We start from the raw sequence: 24353 nt of genomic DNA, 5'->3' as shown, positions 1-24353 counted from the left end.
AATGCCCACAATGTGGCTGAAAAAAGGCCAAAACAGACTCTCATGATGTCTGTATCATCGGCCTGCCATCTTCACACCTTCCTGCCTCCTGTAACATCTGCAAGTCATTTTCCAGGTGTACCCTTCGTGACAGGGAGAAGACTCATCTTCAAGGGAGAGCAGAGAGATGATGCCAGCAAGAGGCCAGTGGGACCTCTGAGCGAGGGAAAGGTCAGTCTTCCACCAGAGCTCTTCCCCCAGCCTCCAGTGGTGTTTTTCTGGAAGAAAACGCCTTCGGTCCCGGTCGAGGAGATCAACGCCGAGAGGAAGTAGGGCACTGACATGTTTGCCATCTAAGACTGGCTCGACGTTGCACAAACGTCACCACACGACGTTGAGGACTCCAGCTACTCGGCACACAATTGTCAAGGAGTATACCGACGTCATTGGACTCAACGTCACAGCGAAGGAAGCCCCACCCTCACAGTTTGACATTGAGGTCCCTCTCAACATCAACACCTAGATGCCGGAGAGAGAGATCAATGTCAAAGAGTCCCTTAACGTCGAGGAGGCAGAAATCTGCAAAACGAAGAAGGATCTATTCCTCCTCTGAGTCGCACCATTCCAGAGATGTCTCTCCATCGCTGGTGCTCCTTCCTTTGTCGCCTTTTCCTCACACCTCTCCTCCGCTGCTACGCCTCTTCTTCAACCTTCACCTCAAGGTTTGACTCCGCTGCTGCCGGCTGAGCCAGTTCTCCTGGCACCCTTACCACCTCCAGTGCCGCAAGTGCCTAGCACAGTTCCAGCTCCCAGACCACGGTCAAGATCGCGCCATCACACCCATCATGTGCATCAGTCATCTGGCCGTTCATCAGCAAGGTCAAGACACTCCCACCACAGATTACGACAAAGGTCAAGATCGCGTTCCTATGGACATAGAGATTCCTCCTCGTCCACCAGAGACTATTCACCCACACTAATGGATTTGCTTCAGCCTCGTTCCTCACTGGTGGACGATATCAACACCTTTCAGGAAGTTAGAGTTCGAGGTGCTGCGAAACTGAACATTCCAATGGCTGTTCCAACTCCATCCATTTTGGTCATATTCGAGACTCTCCTGCAGTGCATAGCCGCCAGACCTTTGATACCTCTAATGTTGGGTAATCTGGAGCCCACCATGGAAGTCTTCCTTACGCCGGCTACGGCTAAGTCTGCTCCTTCCAGAGTACTAAAAAGTATCATCCTCCGGAACAAGACCCTTTGTTTCTGCGCTCCGATCCTCCACCTGATTCGGTTGTATTGCTGGCTGCCCGCAAATCTCATGCCACGTCTCCGTCTACTACCTCTCCTCCTGACAAAGAGAGTAAACATCTGGATTTGACAGGCCCCAAAGTCTGTAGTTCGGCTGCAACGTTCATGAAGGCGGCAAGTATAATGGCTCTCTTGGGCAGATATGATAGGGCCCTGTGGGACTTCCTACACCATTTTGCGAACCACCTCTCAAAAGATCCAAAGGAGGATTTTTTAGAGATCATCCAAGAAGGTGCCATGGTTCTAACCAGATCATTAGTGCAGCGGCGGACTCATCCTTGCTCTTAGCACATACGTACAGCCATGGGGTAACCTTAATGAGGCATTCTTGGCTGCGTCTAACATCACTGAACACGGATGCTCAGCAACGCATTCAGAACTTGCCATTTTCAGGCTCCTCTCTGTTCGGCTCTCACGCCTATGATGAAATGGCAAGGATGAAGGCTGAGGTAGGCACATGGAAGGCAGTAGGCCTTGAAAAATCCAAAGAGCAATGAAGACCCTTCCAACCTTTCTAGCACTGCTATTCTTCTCAGAGGGTTCAAACCCCTTAGTGGCTGCCTGGAAGAACTCTGCAGCAATTCCAAAGATCTTACCAGCCTCAGCCAAAACAACAAAGAGGAGGGGTGGCACATCAGACCAATCAGTATTCTCGACAATCTGCAGCCTCAAAACCCTGAAAACGTTATTCCCCCGCGTCTTTTACCCACTCCGCTGTGGGGAAGTGTCACCAATTGCTTAGCAGAGTGGCAACGAATCACAACCGATGCTTGGTTCTTGAACATTACACAAAATGGGTATTGTCTCAGGTTTTCCACCTCACCACCAAGTATTCTGCCAAAGTCGACCACTTCTCACCTCGGCCTTCTAAAAACAGGACAAAAAAGGACAAGGAAGAGTTCAGACCCATTCTAGACCTAAAGATTGCCAACAAATGGATCCGAAAGGAAAAGTTCAGGATGCTGGCCTTGCACCAAATATATCCCCAGATTCACCAGGGGGACTGACTTTGCTTAGTAGATCACAATGCCTACTTTCATATACCCATCTTGAAAAAGCATTGGAAGTTCCTGAGATTTGTTGTGGGACAGCAACACTTCCAATACACCGTCCTACCATTTGGTCTCAAGTCAACACCCAGAACATTCTCCAAGTGCATATCTGTTGTGGCAGCACATCTTTGAAGGTACCAAATCTTTGTCTCTGCATATCTGGATGACTGGCTAATCAAGGCATCAACGTTTGTAGAAGCCCAGCTACACTTCAAATGGACATGCGATCTCCTTTATCGTCTAGGGCTTCATGTCAACTTTCTCAAGTCCACGACAACTCCTGTCCAGAAGTTGCACTACTTAAGAGCTACCATAGACACACTACAGGGAAAAGTGTGTCCTTCGGAGGAACAACTCTTATCCATTCTCCAAAAGTATTGTATACTTAAAACTGCATTGCCCAACAGTGCACACAGTCTCCTCACTTCTAGGCTCCATGGCCTCCTGCATCTTTCTGACACCCAACGCTCGCCTCCACATGCAACCTCTCCAAGTGTGCCTGGAGGACCAATGGACTCAACTTGGTGTGGTTCTCCAACCAATCTCCTACAAGAGATGCCTTTTTGTCCACAGGCTGTATTGCACACCATCGTGACGGATGCCTCTCTCCTCGGATGGGGAGCTCATATGGGTCACCTACAAACACAAGACCTTTGGTCTCCCAAGGAGACGTCATAACACATCAATCTCCTCGAGCTCCATATGGTGCATCTAGCTCTCGAGGCGTTTCTACCACCCTTCAACACAGACTCTGTGCTTATCCAGACAGACGATACATCTACCATGTATTACCTGAACAAGCAGAGGGGAATCAATTCTTGTCTCAAGAGGCCCAGACGATATGGCACTGGGTTCTCAGGAAGTTGAAGATAGTAACAACTCACTTTCCAGGCGATCAGAATGTACAAGTGGATGCCCTCAGCATAGTTCTTAAAGAGAACCACGAGTGGGTGCTGAATAAAGACATTGTTCAATATATCTTCCGTTTGTTGGGCACACCTTCTATCAACCTTTTTGCCACTGCGGAAAAATAAAAATGCTGCGGCTTCGCTGCCAGGTTTTACCATCCAGAATCGTAGGGGAATGGTTTGTGGATAGACTGGTCCAACAAATTTCACTTTGTGAAACCAATTCCCCTGATCCCTGCAGTCCTGCTCAAACTCTCAACGACTTCAGCCAGAATGATCTTCGTTGCACCAGAGTGGCCAAGGCAGTGGTGGTTCCCGCACCTCCTTCACTTGTTGCTCTGACCACATCTCAGGGTGCCATACAGACCAGACCTCCTGACGAAATTCGGAGAGCAGTTGAGACAACCCAAACTCTCCTCCTTGAGTTTGGCTGCATGGCTCCTCAGCTAGTACAGTACGGGCACTTACATTTTCCACAGGATTGTATGGAGATCCTAAAAGAGGCAAAACAGCCATCCATCCAAGCTGAATATGCCTTCAAATGAAAGAGATTCTGCATCTAATGTTCCTCCAAAAAGAGACCCTTCTTCTTGCCAGGAGGATGTCATTCTACCATATTTGTTACACCTGGCTAAATCTGGTCTGCAACTCTCTTCTATAAGAGTCCATCTGGCAGCTCTGACTGCATACAGCAAGGTCCTTCGCAAACCTCTTTAGAATACTAGTCATCAAAGATTTCCTAGAAGGGTTAAAGAAGGTCTTTCTTTGAGGCACCTTTCTTCACCACGGGAGCTTAATGTGGTCTTTTCGTGCCTCATGCAACATCCATTTGAGCCCATACACAAGGCATCTCTCCACCCCCTAAATAGGAAAACTGCTTTCCTTGTGGCAATTACATCAACACGCAGGGATAGCGAGATTCAGGGTCTCTGTGATCACGAGCCTTAGACAGTATTCCACTTCTCCAAAGTAGTGATGTGAACACATCCTAAATTCCTTCCTAAGGTTGTTTCTGACTTTCATGTCAACCAGTTGATTTCCTTGCCAACTTTCTTTCCAAACCCATCTACTCCAGCTGAGAGGGCACTCTACTCTCTAGACGTAAAAAGGGTTTTAAAATTCTACTTAGATAAAATCAAATCTATTTGAAAATCTCAACATTTGTTTGTTAATTATGGACCGTTTAGCACTGGTCTGGCCACCTCCAAACAATCAATCTCTAGGTGGATTTTCTCCTGTATTCTATATTGCTACCAACTAACTAACAAAACACTAGCTGGCAGGCCAAAAGCACACTCTACCAGAGGCAAGTGTGCCACGACTGCCTTGATGAAGAATATTTCCTTATCAGATATCTGCAGAGCTGCTACCTGGAGGTCCGTCCACACGTTTACTAAGCATTACTGTCTTGACTCTGATGCGAGGACAGATGCTCAAGTAGGACAGGCTTCTCTCAGAAACCTCCTTGCTTGATGTTCTTTTTCTTTACTGTTCTGTCTACTCCACCACTGTCTGTGGGATGCGCTTACTACTCTATTCTACGATTATGACTATACATGGAAATCCCCTACAAGAGAAGGAATAGTTTCTTACCTGTAACTTCAATTCATAGGGCTATTTCCATGATAGTCATAAGCAACCCTCCCCCTCCCTGGGGGATTAGGCAAATAAATATGCCAGTTATATCATATCTCAGCTAGGTCTGCCTACAAAAAGAACTAAGGTAACTGCCTCTCTCTAGGCATGATGGGATACAGGAGGACCAGCTCCTTTTACTTCTTTATAATGGCAGCCTATGGGTTACACTGCCATACGCTACTTCAACCTTATTTTGTATTACAAAAAGGTTTGTGAAAGATTTTTTCTGCAAATTTCCAACTTATTCATGCATTTGAATGCACGTCCCTTAGCTTTTTGGTCGTTTTTAAAGCAAACAAGATGAAGAATTCTGGTCATTGTAGCTTTTCCTTTAGGCTGCAGATTGACATTCTGAAGTGACTTTCCAGGTCTTTCTGAAGGACGGTGAACATCTACACTTAAGAAGTTATACTGGAAAAAGTGTTCCGGGGTCCCTGCAGGTGGGCAGAACTATTCAACCCTTATGACTATCATGAAGATACCCCTACAAAAGAACAGGAAATACAGGTAAGAAAGTATTCCTTGATTCTGAATCCTGATTGGGAAGGCTCCAGGATGTGGTTAGTCTCGATGAATTCAAAGAGTTGCGTGTAGATGGCCTTCTGAATTACTTTTGCTGAGAAGGGTAGTAGTGAGATTGGCCTGTAGTTCTTGATGCCCATTGGGTCTGCGGATGGTTTCTTCAACAGTGGATTTTCTTCTACATGTTTCCAGTCTTCAGGGAAGAAGGTGGACTAGATAGAACAGTTTATGGTGCGGCAGAGTTTGATTGCAATGGATGCGCTGGCTCTGTCGAAGATGTGGTGAGGGCAGAGGAGACTCCGGAGTGGATGCTCTTCATGATCCTCAGGGTGTCGTCCATGGTGAGCGGTGTCCATTCGTCCATAGTCTGCTGGGATATGGGGCGGTCGGGTTCGGTGGTTATGGGTGTGGAGGGTGGGTCTTGGGTGGTGAAGCTGTTGTAGGTGTCCTTTATCTTGCGGTGGAAGAAGATGGTGAACTGGCCACACAGATCTTAGGAGGGGGGGATTGTCTGCCAACTTCAAGCTTGGTCTAGCGAATTCCTTGACTACTGCGAAGAGTTGTTTGCTGTTGTGTGAATTGGCGAGGATGCTTTCCTCAGTGACGGTTCCCTTTGTTGATCTGATGAGGTGGTGGTGTGCGGTGACTGCAGAGTTGAAGGCTGTGTGGTTCTCTGGGGTCTTGTTGTTCCTCCATCTTTTCTCAAGTCGTATGCAGTTGCGTCTTGATCTTGAAGGGTGAGGGAGAACCAGATGGCTTTCTTGGTGAGTTGTTTGCTGGGTGGTTTCTTGAGCTGGGTCAGAGTGCTGGCGCAGTTGGAAATCCATCGGTGGTGGTTATGCGCTGAGGTGTTGGAGTCTGTGGATGTTGGTGGGGGTTGTTGCTGAGGGTGTCAGTGAGCTGATCATCGGTGGCCTTGTTTCAGGGGTAGCCCCTTCTGGTACACAGGGTTGCTGAACCACTGCGTACTTTTACCACAGCGACCCCTCCCTGCATAAGAGGTCTTTGCTACTACTCAACCCTTCAGCCCTTACCACAAGGCAGTCTTTACCAGGGCTATCTTCATGGTGGTCCTCTCCTGCCATACAGGGGTCACTGACTCAGTCCTGTACACTGGCAATGATCTGAACGGTGCAGAAGCCATTTCCTCATACCTCACAGGGCTGTCTGGGAAATTGCTCCCTCCAACACTCTCATCTCCCTTAAAGGGCACACTGGTCTGGGCAACAGACAGGCACTGTTTCAACAGGCTCCAGGGCAATTGATGCTGGATTTCCTGGGTGATGTCCCCTCGCCCAGCAGGGAGACTAGCATGCCTTGACCCCCGGTCCTGGCTACAGGCAGAAGTCCCACAGCATCTCCCCTCCTCACACATTCCATCTGGCTGCATGGCAGATGACAGTTTTTGGGGACTCAAATTCCCTTCATTGTAGTCTATTTCCAGACACCAAATATGATTTAAGGTCTGAGTCCTTAAAGGTTTGTGTTGGGGTTCTGCTTCTTTTGAAGTGACTACTCCTCTGCTCTTTCTTCCTCTTGAAAAGCTGTCTGTCACAGCAGAGTGTTGCCAACGCTGATAGTCCCACAACACAGGCCATGGGAGTGGCTAGAGTTAACTCCTGAATGTCAGCCTCTGTGATATGTGCATCAGGGCTCACAGCCCTACTCTTCATGTTTTTCTTATCAGCCCTATCTCCTTCCTGAGATGTTCCAGGCCCCTTCATTGTGACCTCTCATGTAATCAAAGAACACCCTTTTAAGTGTGTACGGAAGGCCGGATTGTCCCCTCCCCAATGTGTGTACCACCTAGCATAAAGAAATGCAGCAATCCACAAATCTGTCTGGGGATTTCTCTACCACCACTCCATGTTTCACCAAGCAGGACACTCCATGCATTGTAATAATCACAGGCACACATCCGCCCATGCAGGTATACAGCATACACCCCCCCCCACAGTACTGTGTCCTTTATTTACTGTACCACCCACAAGTACACATACATACAGCATATGCAATTAATGTGCATGCACTGCCCAGCACTGTAACATCTATGTACTGTACCGTTCACAGGCACACATTCATCCAATCCAACATGTGCATTTAACATGCATGCACTGCATCTTTCATGCATTGCACCATTCACAGGTACACCTACATCCAGCATATGCATCTAACATGCATGCACTGTATCCTTCATGTATTTTACTACTCACAGATACACATACATCCATGATGTGCACTTATCCTGCATGCAATGAACAGCACTAAATCCTTCAAGTACTGCACCACTCACAGGCACAGGCCCCCCCAGCACGTGCATACACCCTGGATGCACTGCTCAGTACTGCATAATTCATGTTCTGCACCCTTCACAAGGCCCAAATACTCCCAGAGTTATGCTTACATTAAAAAAAAATGTGTGAGCCTGTAAGCCTCACTCTAATGACACAGGTTGAAAAGGACCTGTTCACTCCTGCTGATCACTACACAGTATGCTGCGATTGCTGCGCTTGTGCTGGTGAAGGTTGTAGCCTTCCACCACAATGAGGGTGGCACATTGAGTTCCTCTCCCGGTTCAAGACCACAATTCGTGAGCCAAGCCTATATGATGGTGCACTCTCTTAATCCATGTTTGCCTATGATAACAAAAATCACCATTAGGGACCCAGATATCAGTACAATTGGGCACTCAGGGCAGGAGTGCAAGTCCATTATCATGCAGATGACTTTTCCGTTGCAGCAACCCAAAAAAGAATAAACTTGAAAGATGAAACGTTCTGTGGCTGCTGAGGAGTATATCCCTTTAAACACAAATCACTGGGCATTTGCTAAGACTCTGTTAGACTCTGGAATATAGGTGATAAAAACTGGCACTGCAAAAAATTAAGCCTATCTGGCCTAACAACTATTCCTGCACTAGAACTTCTGTAACACCTGTAAATTCGGATGATTGGTTCTAATTTCAAAAGAAACCCTTGATCCCTGCCACAGATGTCTACACTCCACGCAAGCATAGTCAGTAATTATCTTTCACAAGACAGAATAATTTTGTTCTGACGAAGTCAGAGTTCTAGAGCAATGGAAGACTGGATGTTCTAGATTATCATCGTCTTGAAGTTGCAGAATGTCTTTTCATATGTCTTTTTCAAAAACGTAGTTCATTACAATCAATCTTTTAGCTGAATGTGGCTATATGAGTACTGGTGCAGAGGGAAAGGCTTTCTTTAATGATTTGAAAGAACACTAGGCTACATCATGCCAAATAAATCCGGTGTTTAGATTTTCGTTCTTTAAAAGCCTTGAGATATTACAAAAGTACTTAAATTAATTTTAGCCTAACTGCTCATAAAAGTTCTAAAAAATTCACTACTGCCTCTGTCTGTCTTGGTTCCGTGCACAAATCTTAAGAAGACAAAATAAAGGTACCTAACCTCTAATTGTTCAAAAGCACATTTATTTGGTTTACAGGTTTAAAAATTATCCCTTGACCATTGAAATACTCCTCAAACATGGTTGTGATGTTCATCCATTGAAGTGGAAAATATCAAAATACCATCCAGGTATATGATCATGTAGAAATTCTGGACGTCAAAATTTTTATTTGGGACTATTGGAACACAGGAGGGGGGCATTACTTAACACAAAGGGCATAACCTGATATTTGAAATTGCAGAATGGAGTCTGAAATGCTAAACCTCTATATATATATTTGGTGTGTTAGCCTTCCATGAGACTCAACAGCCTATAAGAGACCATGGACCTAATTGAAAAGACAATTGCAATAGCATAGACTGTATATCTGTGACGTGGCAAATTGCCTGTTGAAGATTACTGTTGAACAGGAAATACTGCTTCACAAATGTGGATGGATATCCCATCTGCCGTATTACGATCCACATAGGATAGAATGGGATTGTAATACAGCAGATGGGATATCTGCCATGTTTGTGATGGAGTATTCCCCTCCATCGACTTCTAAATCAGGCCCTTAGTCTTACTTGACCCAAGGGAAGGTCGCTCCCCCTGCCGCTGCAGCTCCTCCAGCTCCTCCAGGTTCCTGAGTTCCTGAGACCCACCGCACAGTAAGTACCCCCCACCTCCCTGCCCCTCGCCCTGCCCCGCGCTACTCACCCTCTCTCCTGCTTCTTTTCTTCTTCTCTGTTCTTCCTCCTCGCTCCTCCTCTGTAATCTTCTTCTGTACTCTTCTTTTTCCCCGTCTGCTCTCTTCTTCTGGGTGCTTCTCTGCCTCTCCTGTTCGCCTCTCTTCTTCTTCATCTTCTTCTGTGGTCTTCTGCCTGTCTTCTGCCTTCTGTTCTTCGTATCTTCATCTGTGATCTTCTGCTCTTCTGTGAACTTCTGCTCTTCTGTGATCTTCTGTTCTTCTGTTCTTCCGGTCTTCTGTTCTCCTGTTCTTCTGTTCTTCCGGTCTTCTGTTCTTCTGTTCTTCCGGTCTTCTGTTCTTCTGTCTTCTGTCTTCTATCTTCTGTCTTCGGCTCCTCTGCCTCCTCCGTCTTCTTCTCCCTGCGCCTGCCCTCCTGCTCCTGCCTCATCCCCCTCCCTCACTCGCCTCCCCCTCTCTATCACCCCTACCTACCCCGTTCGCTATCTACCTCCCTCACTCCTCCTATCTACCTATCTCTCTATCTCTCTATCCCACTATCTAACTCCCTCACTCTCCACCTCCTCCTATCTACCTACCTACCTATCTCTCTATCTATCTATTCCTCTATCTATCTATTTCTCTATCTATCTACTTTCTCTATCTATTTCTCTATCTCTCCCCCCTTCCCGCCACCCCCTCTATTACCTATCTTCCTATCCTCTCACTCTACCTCTCACCCTCACCCACCTCTACAACCCCCCCTCCCCTATCTTCACAACCTTACTCCTATCTCTCTCCCTAATCTCCTAAACCTCCTAACACTCACCCCCCTCCACCCTTAAACCCCCCTCCCCAGCTCTTCTCACTCTACCTGTCCCCCCCCTCCCTCGCGCTTTCCCGCCGCGACCTCCTGCACGCCCGCCCCCCAGCTCCCATTCGACCCCAGCTGACCCCTCCCCCCCTCCCACCTCATATGGCACCCGCTGCGCGACAGTGGTAGCGACCCTTGACCCAAGGGTAGGTCGCTCCCCCTGCCGCTGCAGCTCCTCCAGCTCCTCCAGGTTCCTGAGTTCCTGAGACCCACCTCACAGTAAGTACCCCCCCACCTCCCTGCCCCTTGCCCTGCCCTGCGCTACTCACCCTCTCTCCTGCTCCTGCTTCTTTTCTTCTTTTCTTCTTCTCTGTTCTTCCTCCTCGCTCCTCCTCTGTAATCTTCTTCTGTACTCTTCTTTTTCCCCGTCTGCTCTCTTCTTCTGGGTGCTTCTCTGCCTCTCCTGTTCGCCTCTCTTCTTCTTCATCTTCTTCTGTGGTCTTCTGCCTGTCTTCTGCCTTCTGTTCTTCGTATCTTCATCTGTGATCTTCTGCTCTTCTGTGAACTTCTGCTCTTCTGTGATCTTCTGGACTCCTGTTCTTCTGTTCTTCTGTTCTTCTGTTCTTCCGGTCTTCTGTTCTCCTGTTCTTCTGTTCTTCCTGTCTTCTGTTCTTCTGTTCTTCCGGTCTTCTGTTCTTCTGTCTTCTGTCTTCTATCTTCTGTCTTCGGCTCCTCTGCCTCCTCCGTCTTCTTCTCCCCGCGCCTGCCCTCCTGCTCCTGCCTCATCCCCCTCCCTCACTCGCCTCCCCCTCTCTATCACCCCTACCTACCCCGTTCGCTATCTACCTCCCTCACTCCTCCTATCTACCTATCTCTCTATCTCTCTATCTCACTATCTAACTCCCTCACTCTCCACCTCCTCCTATCTACCTATCTCTCTATCTATCTATTCCTCTATCTATCTATTTCTCTATCTATCTACTTTCTGTATCTATTTCTCTATCTCTCCCCCCCTTCCCGCCACCCCCTCTATTACCTATCTTCCTATCCTCTCACTCTACCTCTCACCCTCACCCACCTCTACAACCCCCCCTCCCCTATCTTCACAACCCTACTCCTATCTCTCTCCCTAATCTCCTAAACCTCCTAACACTCACCCCCCTCCACCCTTTAGCCCCCCTCCCCCAGCTCTTCTCACTCTACCTGTCCCCCCCCTCCCTCGCGCTTTCCCGCCGCAACCTCCTGCACGCCCCCGCCCCCCAGCTCCCATTCGACCCCAGCTGACCCCTCCCCCCCCTCCTACCTCATATGGCGGCCGCTGCCCGACCCCGCAGCGGGTGCGCCGGAGGCGCGCCAGAGGCAAGCCCGTCTGCGCCCGTCTGCGCCTGGCCCGCGCCCAGCGCCACGACCCCTGGTCCCCAGCTCTCCCAAGCCCCGCTGATCCGCTACGACCCCACCACCCTCCACGCCCTCAACCCAGGGCGCTCAAACATCTGCTTCCAAGCTCACCCCAAGCTCACCCCAAACGCACCCATGGACCCTTCGCCTGCAACTCCTGCAAACGCATCTTCCACCACGCAACTACCACGACCACAAGCCCACGCGCCATCAACCACCTCAAGTGCATCCTGGTCAACGCTCGTTCCGTCCACAAGCATGCCGTTGAACTCTGGGACCTGGACTCCACAGCACCGGACGTCGCCTTCATCACGGAGACCTGGATGAACGTCTCCTCTGCTCCAGACATCGCCACCGCCATCCCCGAAGGCTACAAGATCTCCAGAAAAGACCGCACCAACCAAGTAGGAGGAGGTATCGCCATCGTCTTCAAAGACTCCATCAACGTCACCACCTCCACCGAAGACACCCCTCTCGCCGCTGAACACCTGCATTTTCAGATTCGCACCGACCCCAGGACCACCCTCAGAGGATCCCTCGTCTACCGTCCTCCCGGACCGCGCGCCCCTTTCAGCGACGCCATCGCCGACTTCATCTCCCCGAACGCCCTCGCCTCGCCGGACTACATCCTCCTAGGCGACCTCAACTTCCATCTGGAACAAAACAATGACCCCAACACCACCACCCTGCTCGACAACCTCGGCCTCAAGCAACTGGTGAACACCGCCACCCACATCGCCGGACACACACTTGACCCAATCTTCTCCGCCAGCAAACACGTCTTCTTCAGCCACACCTCCGCTCTACACTGGACCGACCACAGCTGTGTACATTTCACGTTCCGACGCGAGACCCGCCACCTCCGCACTCAACCCATCCCTCGTCGACAGTGGAACAAAATCCCCAAAGAGCAACTCTTCTCCGCACTCGCCGCCAACCAACCCACCCTCACCACCGACCCCAACGACGCAGCCCTCAGCCTCACGAACTGGATCTCCAACTGCGCAGACAACCTTGCTCCCCTCAAACGCACGCATCGACAGGCCAACACCAAAAAACCTCTCTGGTTCTCTGACACCCTCAAAGAATCGAAGAAAACTTGTCGCGCCCTCGAGAAGACCTGGCGCAAGGACCACACCGCTGACAACATGACCGCCCTCAAGAACGCTACCCGCGAACACCACCACCTGATCCGCGCTGCCAAAAGGAACTTTTTTACCGACAGACTGGACAAAAACAGCCACAACAGCAGAGAACTTTTTAGCATCGTCAAGGAGTTCTCCAACGCCAACGCCAACGCCGTCACGCCCTCACAAGATCTGTGCAACTCCCTCGCCATCTTCTTCCATCGCAAGATCAGCGACCTCCACGACAGCTTCGGACACCAGACCCAACCAAGCATCACCGAACCCACACCTCCGACCATCACCCTCAACGACTGGACCCACATCAACACCGAAGAAACCAAAACCACCATGAACTCGATCCACTCCGGCGCTCCATCGGACCCCTGCCCTCACTTCATCTTCAATAAAGCCGACGACATCATCGCCCCGCACCTCCAGGCCGTCATCAACTCCTCTTTTTCTTCTGCTACCTTCCCCGAATGCTGGAAACACGCCGAAGTCAACGCACTACTAAAGAAACCTACGGCTGACCCGAGCGACCTGAAAAACTTCTGCCCCATCTCGCTCCTCCCCTTCCCCGCCAAGGTAATAGAGAAGGCTGTCAACAAACAGCTGACCACCTTCCTGGAAGACAACAACCTGCTCGACCCTTCACAAACTGGATTCCGAACCAACCACAGCACTGAAACCGCCCTCATCTCAGTCACAGACGACATCAGAACCCTGATGGACAGCGGTGAAACAGTCGCCCTCATCCTCCTTGACCTCTCGGCTGCCTTCGACACCGTCTGTCACCGCACCCTAATCACCCGCCTCCGCTCCACCGGGATCCAAGGCCAGGCCCTGGACTGGATCGCCTCCTTCCTCTCAAACCGATCCCAAAGAGTCTACCTCCCTCCGTTTCGCTCAGACCCCACCGAGATCATCTGCGGCGTACCTCAAGGCTCATCACTCAGTCCGACACTCTTCAATGTCTACATAAGCCCCCTCGCCGACATCGTATGCAAGCACGACATCATCATCACCTCCTACACCGACGACACCCAACTTATACTCTCCCTCACCAAGGACCCCGCCAGCGCCAAGACCAACCTACAAGAGGGCATGAAGGACGTCGCAGATTGGATGAGGCTCAGCCGCCTAAAGCTGAACTCTGACAAAACGGAAGTCCTCATCCTCGGCAACACCCCGTCCGCTTGGGACGACTCCTGGTGGCCCACGGCCCTCGGCACCGCACCGACCCCCGCAAACCACGCCCGCAACCTCGGCTTCATCTTGGACCCTCTTCTCACCATGACCAAGCAAGTCAACGCCGTGTCCTCCGCCTGCTTCCTCACCCTCCGCATGCTCCGCAAGATCTTCCGCTGGATCCCCGCCGACACTAGAAAAACCGTGACCCACGCCCTCGTCACGAGCCGCCTGGACTACGGCAACACCCTCTATGCTGGGACCACCGCCAAGCTCCAAAAACGCCTGCAACGTATTCAAAACGCGTCGGCCCGCCTCATCCTCGACGTACCCCGCAACAGCCACATCTCCGCACACCTGAGACACCTGCATTGGCTCCCAGTCAGCAAAAGGATCACCTTCCGACTTCTCACCCACGCACACAAAGCCCTCCACAACAAGGGACCGGATTACCTCAACCGTCGCCTCAGCTTCTACGCCCCCACCCGTCTCCTCCGTTCCTCGGGCCTCGTGCTCGCTGCCGTCCCTCGCATCCTCCGCTCCACGGCGGGTGGGAGGTCCTTCTCCTTCCTGGCAGCCAAGACCTGGAACTCCCTCCCCACCAGCCTCAGGACCACCCAGGACCACTCCGCATTCTGAAGACTCCTAAAAACCTGGCTTTTCGAGCAGCAGTAAACCCCCCCCTTTTTTTCCCCCAGCGCCTTAAGACCCGCACGGGTGTGTAGCGCGCTTTATAAATATTAATGATTTGATTTGATTTGACTTAGGTCAACAATAGAAAAACAGCAGCCAAGCATGGGCCTTCATTGGGGTTTTAGGCAAAGTACTTTTCTCCTTCTCCCACCTTTTGATTGATTTGATGATTTTAATAAGTGTCAGTTTTATATACTGTATGAATATGATTATTTTTTTATTGTAATTGTTTTAACCCAACAATAAATGCAACTTTGCCAAAAGAAAGAGTTCAAAGTTCCATTTCTTATTCCACCCGAGCCTTAATCCTTAGTAAGTGGTACGCTTCTCGAATGTCAAGTTTGGTTAAGACTGTTAAACCTCATACTGACTCTAGTACATATTTAATCATGCAATGGTCCTTGACTGTAGCCTCGTTCAAACCTCTAAAATCAATGCAAGGTCTTGATACTTTTGACTTGTTGGGAGCAAAAGAAAGAGAAGCTGCGACTTGGGACACGTATGGTATTATTAATCGGTTCTCCAGCTTTTCATCAAGGTATACTTTTAAGAATTTCTTCTCGGGTTTAGACAAGGAGTACATCCTTCCATAAGTAACATCAGCTCCAGGACTTAGATTGATTGCACAATCCCATGAATCATGTAAAGGTAAAGACATTTTTTTAATCTTATCACAAACATCTTTATTGTCCACATATTGCCTTGGGACAATAGAAAGGGTTGCCACACCCCTTCAGATTCTTCTGAGGGACTGACCTTTCTATGAACTGTGACTTGATTGTCTTTAGGGCAATTCTGTACACAATAGTTGGAACTAAGTAACAGAATCCTTGTGTACCAATTAATAAATGGGTTCTGGACTCAACCAAGGATGGCCTAATATCACTAAGTGGGTTGGAGTTGCAATCAAATCAAAAGACAATTCCTTGCCATGATTAAACATTGATATTTAAAATGGAACAGTACATTGTGTTTCTAGCCCAGAAACTCTAGGCTTAACTTGACTGGGAAACTGGTGTTTTGAAGCTCAGTTTCTATCCATAAATCTAATAATGGCAGCACTCAGGTTGAATTGCCACTAAATGGTCTTTGGAAGCAGGGATAGCTGGAAACTCCTGGTGCAACTGGATGGCGTTGCTGTTTTAATATGAGGAAGTAATAATCTACCCAGTGGGTTTATTTCTTTCCTAAGGGCTTTAGTGGGCGATCAGGACATTGGTGAATCATATGGCCACTCTCACCACAATACAGGCAAAGTCGCTTAGCTCTTTGTCTCTCCTCTTCCATCATAGGCCCTCAAGTTACTTCCATCTGCAAGGGTTCTTCAGTTGGAAGAGTAGGCCCAGGAGTTTCAGTTCTATGGGAAGAGGCTGGACTTTAGCCCACGGGAAGAGGTGTAACTTGTGCCCCTCTTTTTGTCTTTCTTCTCTCATTGAGGTGATGTTCAACATTGAATGCTGCCTCAACTGGTTCATCCAAGGATGTAGAACAAGATGTATGTATCAGCTCATCTTTGATTACCTTTTTTAGACCTGACGGAAGAGTGTCTACAATGTCCATTCAAACCTTGTTCTTTCAGCTGATAACTCTTGAATCAGGCTACATAGTTAATACATTCTGAGACCCTTGCAGTGTCTTACAAAGGGCCTCTTCTGCAGGACTTTCTATATCAGGTTACTCAAACCTACATCAAAAAAGAGTAACAACCCTAAGAAAGTGGAAAAATGGTCTAAACTTGGATATCATGGGTCACCAGTGGGGTAGTCAAAGTCAGGGTATATCCAAACAGACAGCTGATTAGATACACCATCTTAGTCTTATCCAGAGAAAAGTTAGTGGGACGAAATGTAAAATGGACCATTCTAGTATCCAGGAATTCTTTGAATTTGTTTGGATCTCCATCAAAATGGATGGCTCTCGCTGGAACTTGCAGTAGGTCAGAGGTCACTCTAGTGGGAAGCACTTGATACAAAACTACATTTTCATTGTGTAATGACTCCATCCCCCCCCTGCTGTTTAGAGGGCAATCTAGTGGCAAGCACTTGACACAAAGCTGCATTTTCATTGTGTAATGACTAATGTCTGGTTCAGGTGGCATTGGCAATGCAATCTGTCTTGCTCTACATTTAGAGTGCTTCTCGGGCAAAAATGTCCTGGTCCTGAAATGGAGGCAATCTTCTGTGGAAGCCATTGTGCCAGCTAGTGAATATTAGCACCAAGCTGAGGTAGTTCCATTTACAGAAAACAACACCAAGTAGGAAAAAGCCAGTGAAAGAAAAAACCTCCAGAGTATGCAAGTGACAATAGCATACCAACATACAAACAGGAAACAAGGAAAGAAGGACTCAGGAGAAAATTGACAGACCTAACCTTAACCAGAGGGTGATGCAACTCACCCAGGAGACAGACTGTCAGGTTTAAATAGTTAGCCCTGACCTGGCAGGGAAACTGTGGTCAGTAAAGGTAAAAACTGCCATCTTGAACTGGTAACCGAGCGCTATGGCCACAAAGATTTGGGACACGTCAGTCTGGAAAGACCTGACGATGTTCAATCCAAAATGCCACCAGGGAGCCAGAACCACCACTTTGAGTTCCTGCACCCAGAAGGGAAACACCAGAGCCAGAAGCCACTGATGTTGGTGAGGAGGGATTAAGGCGTCGGTGCTCTCAAACTCAGCTACCCAGTAAGGAGCTCTTCGGAGTGCGCCTGCGGAAAATTCTAAAAACATACCTTTCCTAAAACTCAAGGGCCAACTTGAGGTTGGTTCGAAGGGGCAAATTACAGAAACATCTGATGTGAGACTGCAGTTTGAAACTTGATCGATGGTGTCCTTCAAGTCTAAAGTATTCATTAGCTCCAATTTTCTGAGGACTTAAGGACGGCAGCGGTGTCTTGCCTAAAATTGGCCAGCTATGTTTTTTTAGATTTCTTTTCAGACGTTGTTGTCCACCCATACCAAGTTATACAGCTGTACTCAATTTTTCAAATGTAAAAAATGTTGTACAGTTCTATAAATTAGTATGGGTGGACAACTGCGTCTGAAAAGAAACACTTGTTAAGATAGGTGAGGACAACTTCAGTCATCCTCTATGTGTTGTGGATTTTCTTTCAATTTTAATTTATTTATTGATTACCTCAAAATCCTCGCTAGGTTAACATTATTAATTGTCGGCCCCTTCATAAAGTCATTTTTTCATGTGCTGCTCAAGATAGGTTCAGTCTTCTTGAATGTTCTATTTTATTCCATTAATTTAATATGGTGATGTATTTTCATTTAGGTCTTCAAACTCCATTACTTGTTTCACATGTCCCACCAAGCCCATTCCTTCTGTATGTCCTGAAGAGAAATTATAATCAAGTAATACAGCAGTTTTTTTAACCAAATATATATGTACCTCCTTTACACAGATGTCCACACAAAACAGATCCACAGTGATATGGATGTGAATGTGAAAACAAACCAAATGATCATATTTTGTTAATCTTTATCCAGCAATTAAATTATTTGGGCCAAAATATTTGTCAGTTTCTCCAGCTTCACAAGTATGCAATTGCACTTTTGGATCTAACCTTGTTGAATAGGTACTTTAATGTTTTGTGTTAGGCTAAATTCCTATTCCTTTACCTAAGAGTATGTTACAACAAACCTTGAGAGTTTTGTTCTCGCCATTACTCAGAAGTTTACACCTATTTCCTAATTATTAAATGACTAGACTTTTTATCTTCTGCAGTGTTCTATATCTGAAGAGCAGCACTGCTTAGTTTCCCTCGGTAAAGTTTAACAGCATATGTTGGTTATACAGTTGCTGTCTTCCTGACTGCTGTTGAAAGAATGATAAATAAATTGTATGCTAACTGATTTTGTATCTCAACAGTCCTTACTTTTCTATGTTTTTTGCCGAAGTTGTTGGTTCTAAAATACATGTGGAACCTGGGAATGCCACATATGAGTGTACCTGAGATAGTTTTGAGTATGTTTTTCTTTGTTAAACTTACTAATATCTGGTGTATCCCATTAGGAATCTTCAATATTGTTTCTTATAAAACCTGGTTTTGCCAGATTTATACATATACTTCTTGGGATCCTGACCATTAGTAGGGATGAGAAAAAACGGTCTTTTCTTTTTCTTAGTGCCAAAGGTCAGCAAGAAGTTACTGGAAGCGGCAAAATAATGCTTAACCAGAACATTTGGTCCCTACTCTTTTGCATGAGTATTTAACATTACAGAATTAATGTTAAATATTTTCAATAACAGCTGATGCAATATTACAATTTTAATGTAATTAACATGGCATATTAAAGGTAATCTGATTCTTCCTACTCTTTATGTCGTTTTGGATTGTATATTATTTTATGGTATACTTTTAATCACTAATTTTCTTATTGGCAGTAGAGAGCTAAGCTCATTTTGACTATGAGGTGTTCAAGATAAAAGGCCAATTTGTTTGTATAACTTCTGTTTTGGTGTTGTTAACTTGATACTTGAATGTCTCCTTTAAGTTTTAACCAGTTCATCTGATACACATACTAATTTAGCAGGGTTCCAGCTATAACCAAATATGCCATCTGCATAAATTTAGGCTTTTGATGTTGAGGCTTTAAGTTCTATAGATAGTATTTCGATGCAAATGCTGTTAGTTAGTGGCTCTATGTAGATGACAAACAGTGTTGGATTAGGTGGGCATAATTGTAGTGAAAGTTGTAAGTGGAGCCCAAGAACTACTTGATGTTACACGTGGGGCAAATATCTCAAGTGCGCCTACACCAAGAATAGAACATAAACTTTAATGCCCCCAAGTGCGTCCACAGCAAGAAGAGAATGTCAACTTCAATGTCCCCCATGTTCTTCTAGCTCAAATCGTTGAGAAACCCTGGGCAAGGAGAACTCACTCAAGCTCTTGCAAGACTAAGGAAGTCTTTGTATCAGGCAATGACGTACCACTTAATTGAGACTAATCAAAACTTATCCTAAGCGTCACCTGCTTGCCCTTGTTCTCCAAAGGATCGGAAAAACAAACGTTAATCCCTGTAGTCTGGCGTTTGTTGCTCACTTGTTATTCATAAGTACTAGAAGGTTTCCATAGAAGTGCATTATATTTTAAGTATATACATGATCTTCTTTAAGATGTGCAAAATCTGAACCAGAACTATTAAGCCTTGTATCTATAGGGTATCTGCAAGAAGACATTGTGGAACTGTGAACTTTATCATTACAGCCAAGGAGATCCTGGGTAGGTACACCACGAGATTTGGGAGCAGGGGCTTTAGTCAGGACACTGCAAATGTCTAACAATCAATCTCTCTCTACCCAAGACAATAATAGAAGTATAACCCATGAACAGAGAGAGAGAGTTCACCAGCAGCGGGAAAGGGGGCAACTAAAGTACACATTCTCAACTACTGATTGGAAGCAGGGAGCGGGACTATAGCCAACATACATAAGGCATATAATAAAGGCATCTATTAATGTTACAGTCTCCATGAGAAATTGGGAGAAGGAACAACTAACTGCTATGCCGAAGCACAGCAGGGCAAGCGACCAGCCTCCTCGCACTGCTCTCTCTTTCTCTCTCTGTCTTCTTCCCATTCCCCCTTCCCGTCATGTGTCTTCATTATGACCGTGGACAGATTACAGAAAGGGCCTGAGTACCAAGGAGCAGTTAGGAGCCAGCTTCTCCAATCACCACATTTTATCAAGTGTGCTTTCAGTATATATAACTGTAGCCCAAGATAATTTTAATGGCATGGCTAGCTTGGCTATACAAAGTATGTACATTCTGTTTTTATTGTCCTTATTTGTTGATTTCATCCAAAAAGAACTGACATATCAGTGGATATTAGGCACATACACTCAACACCACAGCGGTATTACATGAAGCGTGGCACTTATACATGACAGTGGCAATCGTGTGACTTGAACAGCGGCAGACACACGGAATCACAGTCGCTTTAAGCCAATTATGAACATTTGTATTGCCTAGAAAACCATGTTATACAATTAAGCCAGCCAAAACCTTATGTATTTTTCTTAAATGCAGTAACCAATCCAAGCAGATTTTCGTTAAGGCATAGACTGATATGACCCACGATCTTCCTTATTTTTTCCTGGTTTCAGCAATAAGATTATATTAGCATTGTTCTATACAGTAGGGCTCTTTTCAGATTTCTGAATATGTGAAAATACCCATAAAAATAGTATGATTGTTTCATTGACTTGTTTGTAAGATTCACTGTATAAACTGGACATTGAGCCTTGCAGACAGTTTAGAATTTACATAACTTCTTGTTGTTTGTTTCATTTAACATTTATAATATACTTAGTTGCCTTGAATATCTTAAAACTATTTTTCAGGAGTACATTGATTGGTTGTTATTGGAGTTATCTCGATATACAAGTTCATGAACAGTGGCAACACACACACACACACACACCTCACTCCCATATATTCATGCATGGACCACACATTAAAAACATTAATTCACACCTGTCCAGCTCTGTCTCAGAGGTCCCAGCAGGGTTGGGACTGCTGCCTCCCCTAATCAGCTGACCTTAGTCCCTACACAGCATGGAGTGAGATGGGGTTAGTGAGAGTTGCTGACCCCCCCCCCCCATATAACACTCTGCCCTGGGCACTTCAGAGCTTAGAACTAAAGCACCTAGGTCCAAGGCAATCAGTGATGCTCCCCCTCATCATGAGAGGGAGGGCCTCAAGGTGCTTTTCTAGGCTATAGATGTCACTCCCACAGGAGCTGTGACATCTTCAGCCCAGCAAAGTTCAGCTCAAATTTATGTCTAGCTCCTAGCTGCCTAACATGAAAATAAAGAGTGCACATTAGCTGACCTTTATTCAGCCTGACAGACACTCTTCTTTTTGGGCAAAAGGTGAGAGGGCACGGACCCTTCACACAATAGGACGAGCTGTGGCTGTTCATGAAATGCCTTGATAATGTGCTAGAATTTATTCCTCAAAATTATCATTTCATGCATAGATTTGAGTGAGTTTGTCATTTTGTCAGCATTGTAATGATAATAATTTGTCAATTTATTTTCTTTTTAATACTCTGCATATTTCCGTTCCAATTCTTGTAGGACATTGTGCAGTCTAAGTCGATGAGGAGAGCTTAACAGTTGGGTGGGTTGGCTTTCACAAGATGTTTAGAAAAGTGGTGCACAATGTTACAGTCTTACGTTAGCTGTGCACAAGGAACTCCTGGCCTCATGGTGAGTGAACCTCAGATGAACTCTGTAGCACATTAGTTATCCCAGAGGTATCTGAGCTCTTTTATTTCCCTCCTGGTGGCAGGCAGAAGTGAATTCTATTTTGTTTTCCATTAATGGATATTGGATAAAATTCTCCCTCCTTCTCTCCTTCATTTCACCTCAACATACCCTTTTCCTCGGTCCTTTGAGTCGGCTTTCTTTCTACTGATGGGAGGACAGGCAGTTTTCCTCTCTATGGTTTGCTATTTCATCTGGTGGGGCTCAAAGCAAATGCTAGAAGTCAAACATAAGCACATTTTCCTGAAAAAAAGGGTTAGCTTATATCCGTCTACAGTGGCAAATGGTGGTGCTAGCACAATTCTTTTTCTACTTTCTTGTCTTGTACATCCACTAATAAGGCATTCTCACAGGCAGGATAATTTTTTACTTACCAAATTCCTACGGATGGCGTTGACCTGGATGGAGTGGAAACTCCTACCTGCAAATGCTTCCAATCTCACTGTAACCAATTTATTTTCTACTGCCAGACCCAGAAGAGAGCCTCCTTGAATTTTTGAAACAGTGCTCAACTTAAATTCAGTTGACGATCTCTTGAGACATCTACATTACATCCTAAGTACGACAGAAATCAAGCCATCTTGTCACATAAACATCCATTAGGCCACAAATGTATCCTCTTACTCATGGGATGGCCAGGAGAAATGAGTGGAGGGAAACGTGCATGTTTCTTTGACTCCTGTGCCTTTCTTCCTTCAGGCTGTGATTCCTTCAAAACTTTGGGGTAGGCTTTCCATCATTGTTTTAAACTCTGACTTCATCTATGGAGACATAGATCTGTTCAGGCAGCATATGAGGCAGATTGCCAAGAGGCGATTTGTTCCAATTCCAAACATTTGGCGGATGCCTGTTCTTTAGTCGATCTGCGTAGGTGCTATGATCTTAGTTAATGTTTTCATCTTCTACAGTGTAGAAGAAGAAACACCAGTTTCCCAGTGTGTGTTCTTCACAGCTATTTGGTATTCTGCTGCCCTCTACTCCATCTTCTCACTGTGTCACGTTCTGTAAAGAATTATGAAAAGATATTGAGTAATTTCAATTTAAACAGGCACCGAGAGCTAAGCATATATTTGACAAGAAATAGATTTTGTTGCTGTTGCACCAACACAAAAACAAAAGTATCTTACCATTGTGCACTGTGTTTGAGCCATTTGGTGTGACAGTTGCAGCAGACAGTCATGACCTTTGTAGTTAAGAGTAGGAGGAGAACGTGAGGAGACAGGGTGGAGTGACCCACAGAGAAGCTGAGCAACATTGCTTGTTGCTCCAGAACACAGTGTGAGGAGGTTTTGGGGGCCTAAGTCAGCCTGTGTGTGCCGACAGCAGAAGCAGGGCACCAAGACCAGGAGCTGGAGCCAGGAGACCTGAGCCGGCAATAGATCCCCAGCTGCCCAGCGTCCAGCCATGTAATATCTGCCTTTGTACCCAGTTCTGGAGCCCATGCCCAGGCTCCAGGTGCCGTTAAAGAGGTGAGCTGGGTTGTGAGATCGTGGTTGCCCCTCCCTGTCCACCTGCTACCCACCCCAACCCATCACTTGCCTCCTGTCTGTGACCAGCCCTGACCCAGCCCGCCCATCCACCTGCTCGCCCACTCAGTTGTTTGCCTGCCCTTATTCATTGCACTCCAAGCCTACCTCATTGCCTGGTTTTGAAACGAGTAGGTTAATAGGAGCCCAGAGGAAGAGCGTCAGTGCTGTGAGGTTTGTGGTTCCAGCAAGTGCTAGGCACTGGTGGGCTCCCGAGTGGAAGCTGCCAGCATTAAGCCAGTGTAGCTTGCTCGGGTTGGTGGTGGCCCGCCTTCATCATAGCTACTTCCTCCCCTCCTCTGCAAGCTCAGCCACTGGACTTCCCAGCTACCCTGACCACCCCACCTCTGAACCAGAACACTGCAAAGCACTCCACCTTTGAATTCAACAGACTGACCTCAGTAGAGTGACGTGAGCTAGTATGAGACAGGTTCATTGCAGCTCACTTCAACAGGAGGTAAAATTAGTAGACCCAATCGGCGGAGCAGATTCAGTTTCAGAGGACCTTCTGGTCTCCTGATGATCTCACCATTTGGCCACCTGATTACAGATCACTTGAGTAACACTATCCAGCATCAAGCAGTCACTTAGTAGTCAAAATGTGCACAAGAAGTTCCCTACCGCTAAAAACCTGTGCAACCAGGGCAACCAGGTCCAAAGCAGTTTGTGGCAAAAGAAAACAGGGGGAACTCCCCTCCTACAAACTTAGTAGTGCAGCTTTATTTCTAAGATTGCCCCCTATGGTCTCTAACCAGATTATGGAGGATTACGTCTTCCCTCATGAGGGTACAAAGAAGTTCTTCATGGTAAAAAAACG

General features: G+C 46.7%; 1 protein-coding gene across 1 annotated transcript in view; it reads left to right on the top strand.

Annotated features, from left to right (window-relative positions):
• The window catches only part of ANKAR (ankyrin and armadillo repeat containing), a 723226-nt gene that overhangs the window by 154518 nt on the left and 544355 nt on the right, over positions 1-24353 (top strand). The gene's annotated exons all lie outside the window — the stretch shown is intronic.

Source organism: Pleurodeles waltl, chromosome 3_1 (genome assembly GCF_031143425.1).
Source record: "Pleurodeles waltl isolate 20211129_DDA chromosome 3_1, aPleWal1.hap1.20221129, whole genome shotgun sequence".
Lineage (NCBI taxonomy): Eukaryota > Metazoa > Chordata > Amphibia > Caudata > Salamandridae > Pleurodeles > Pleurodeles waltl.
The sequence above is the reverse complement of the archived record's forward strand: the minus strand, read 5'-3'. Positions and strand labels throughout refer to the sequence as shown.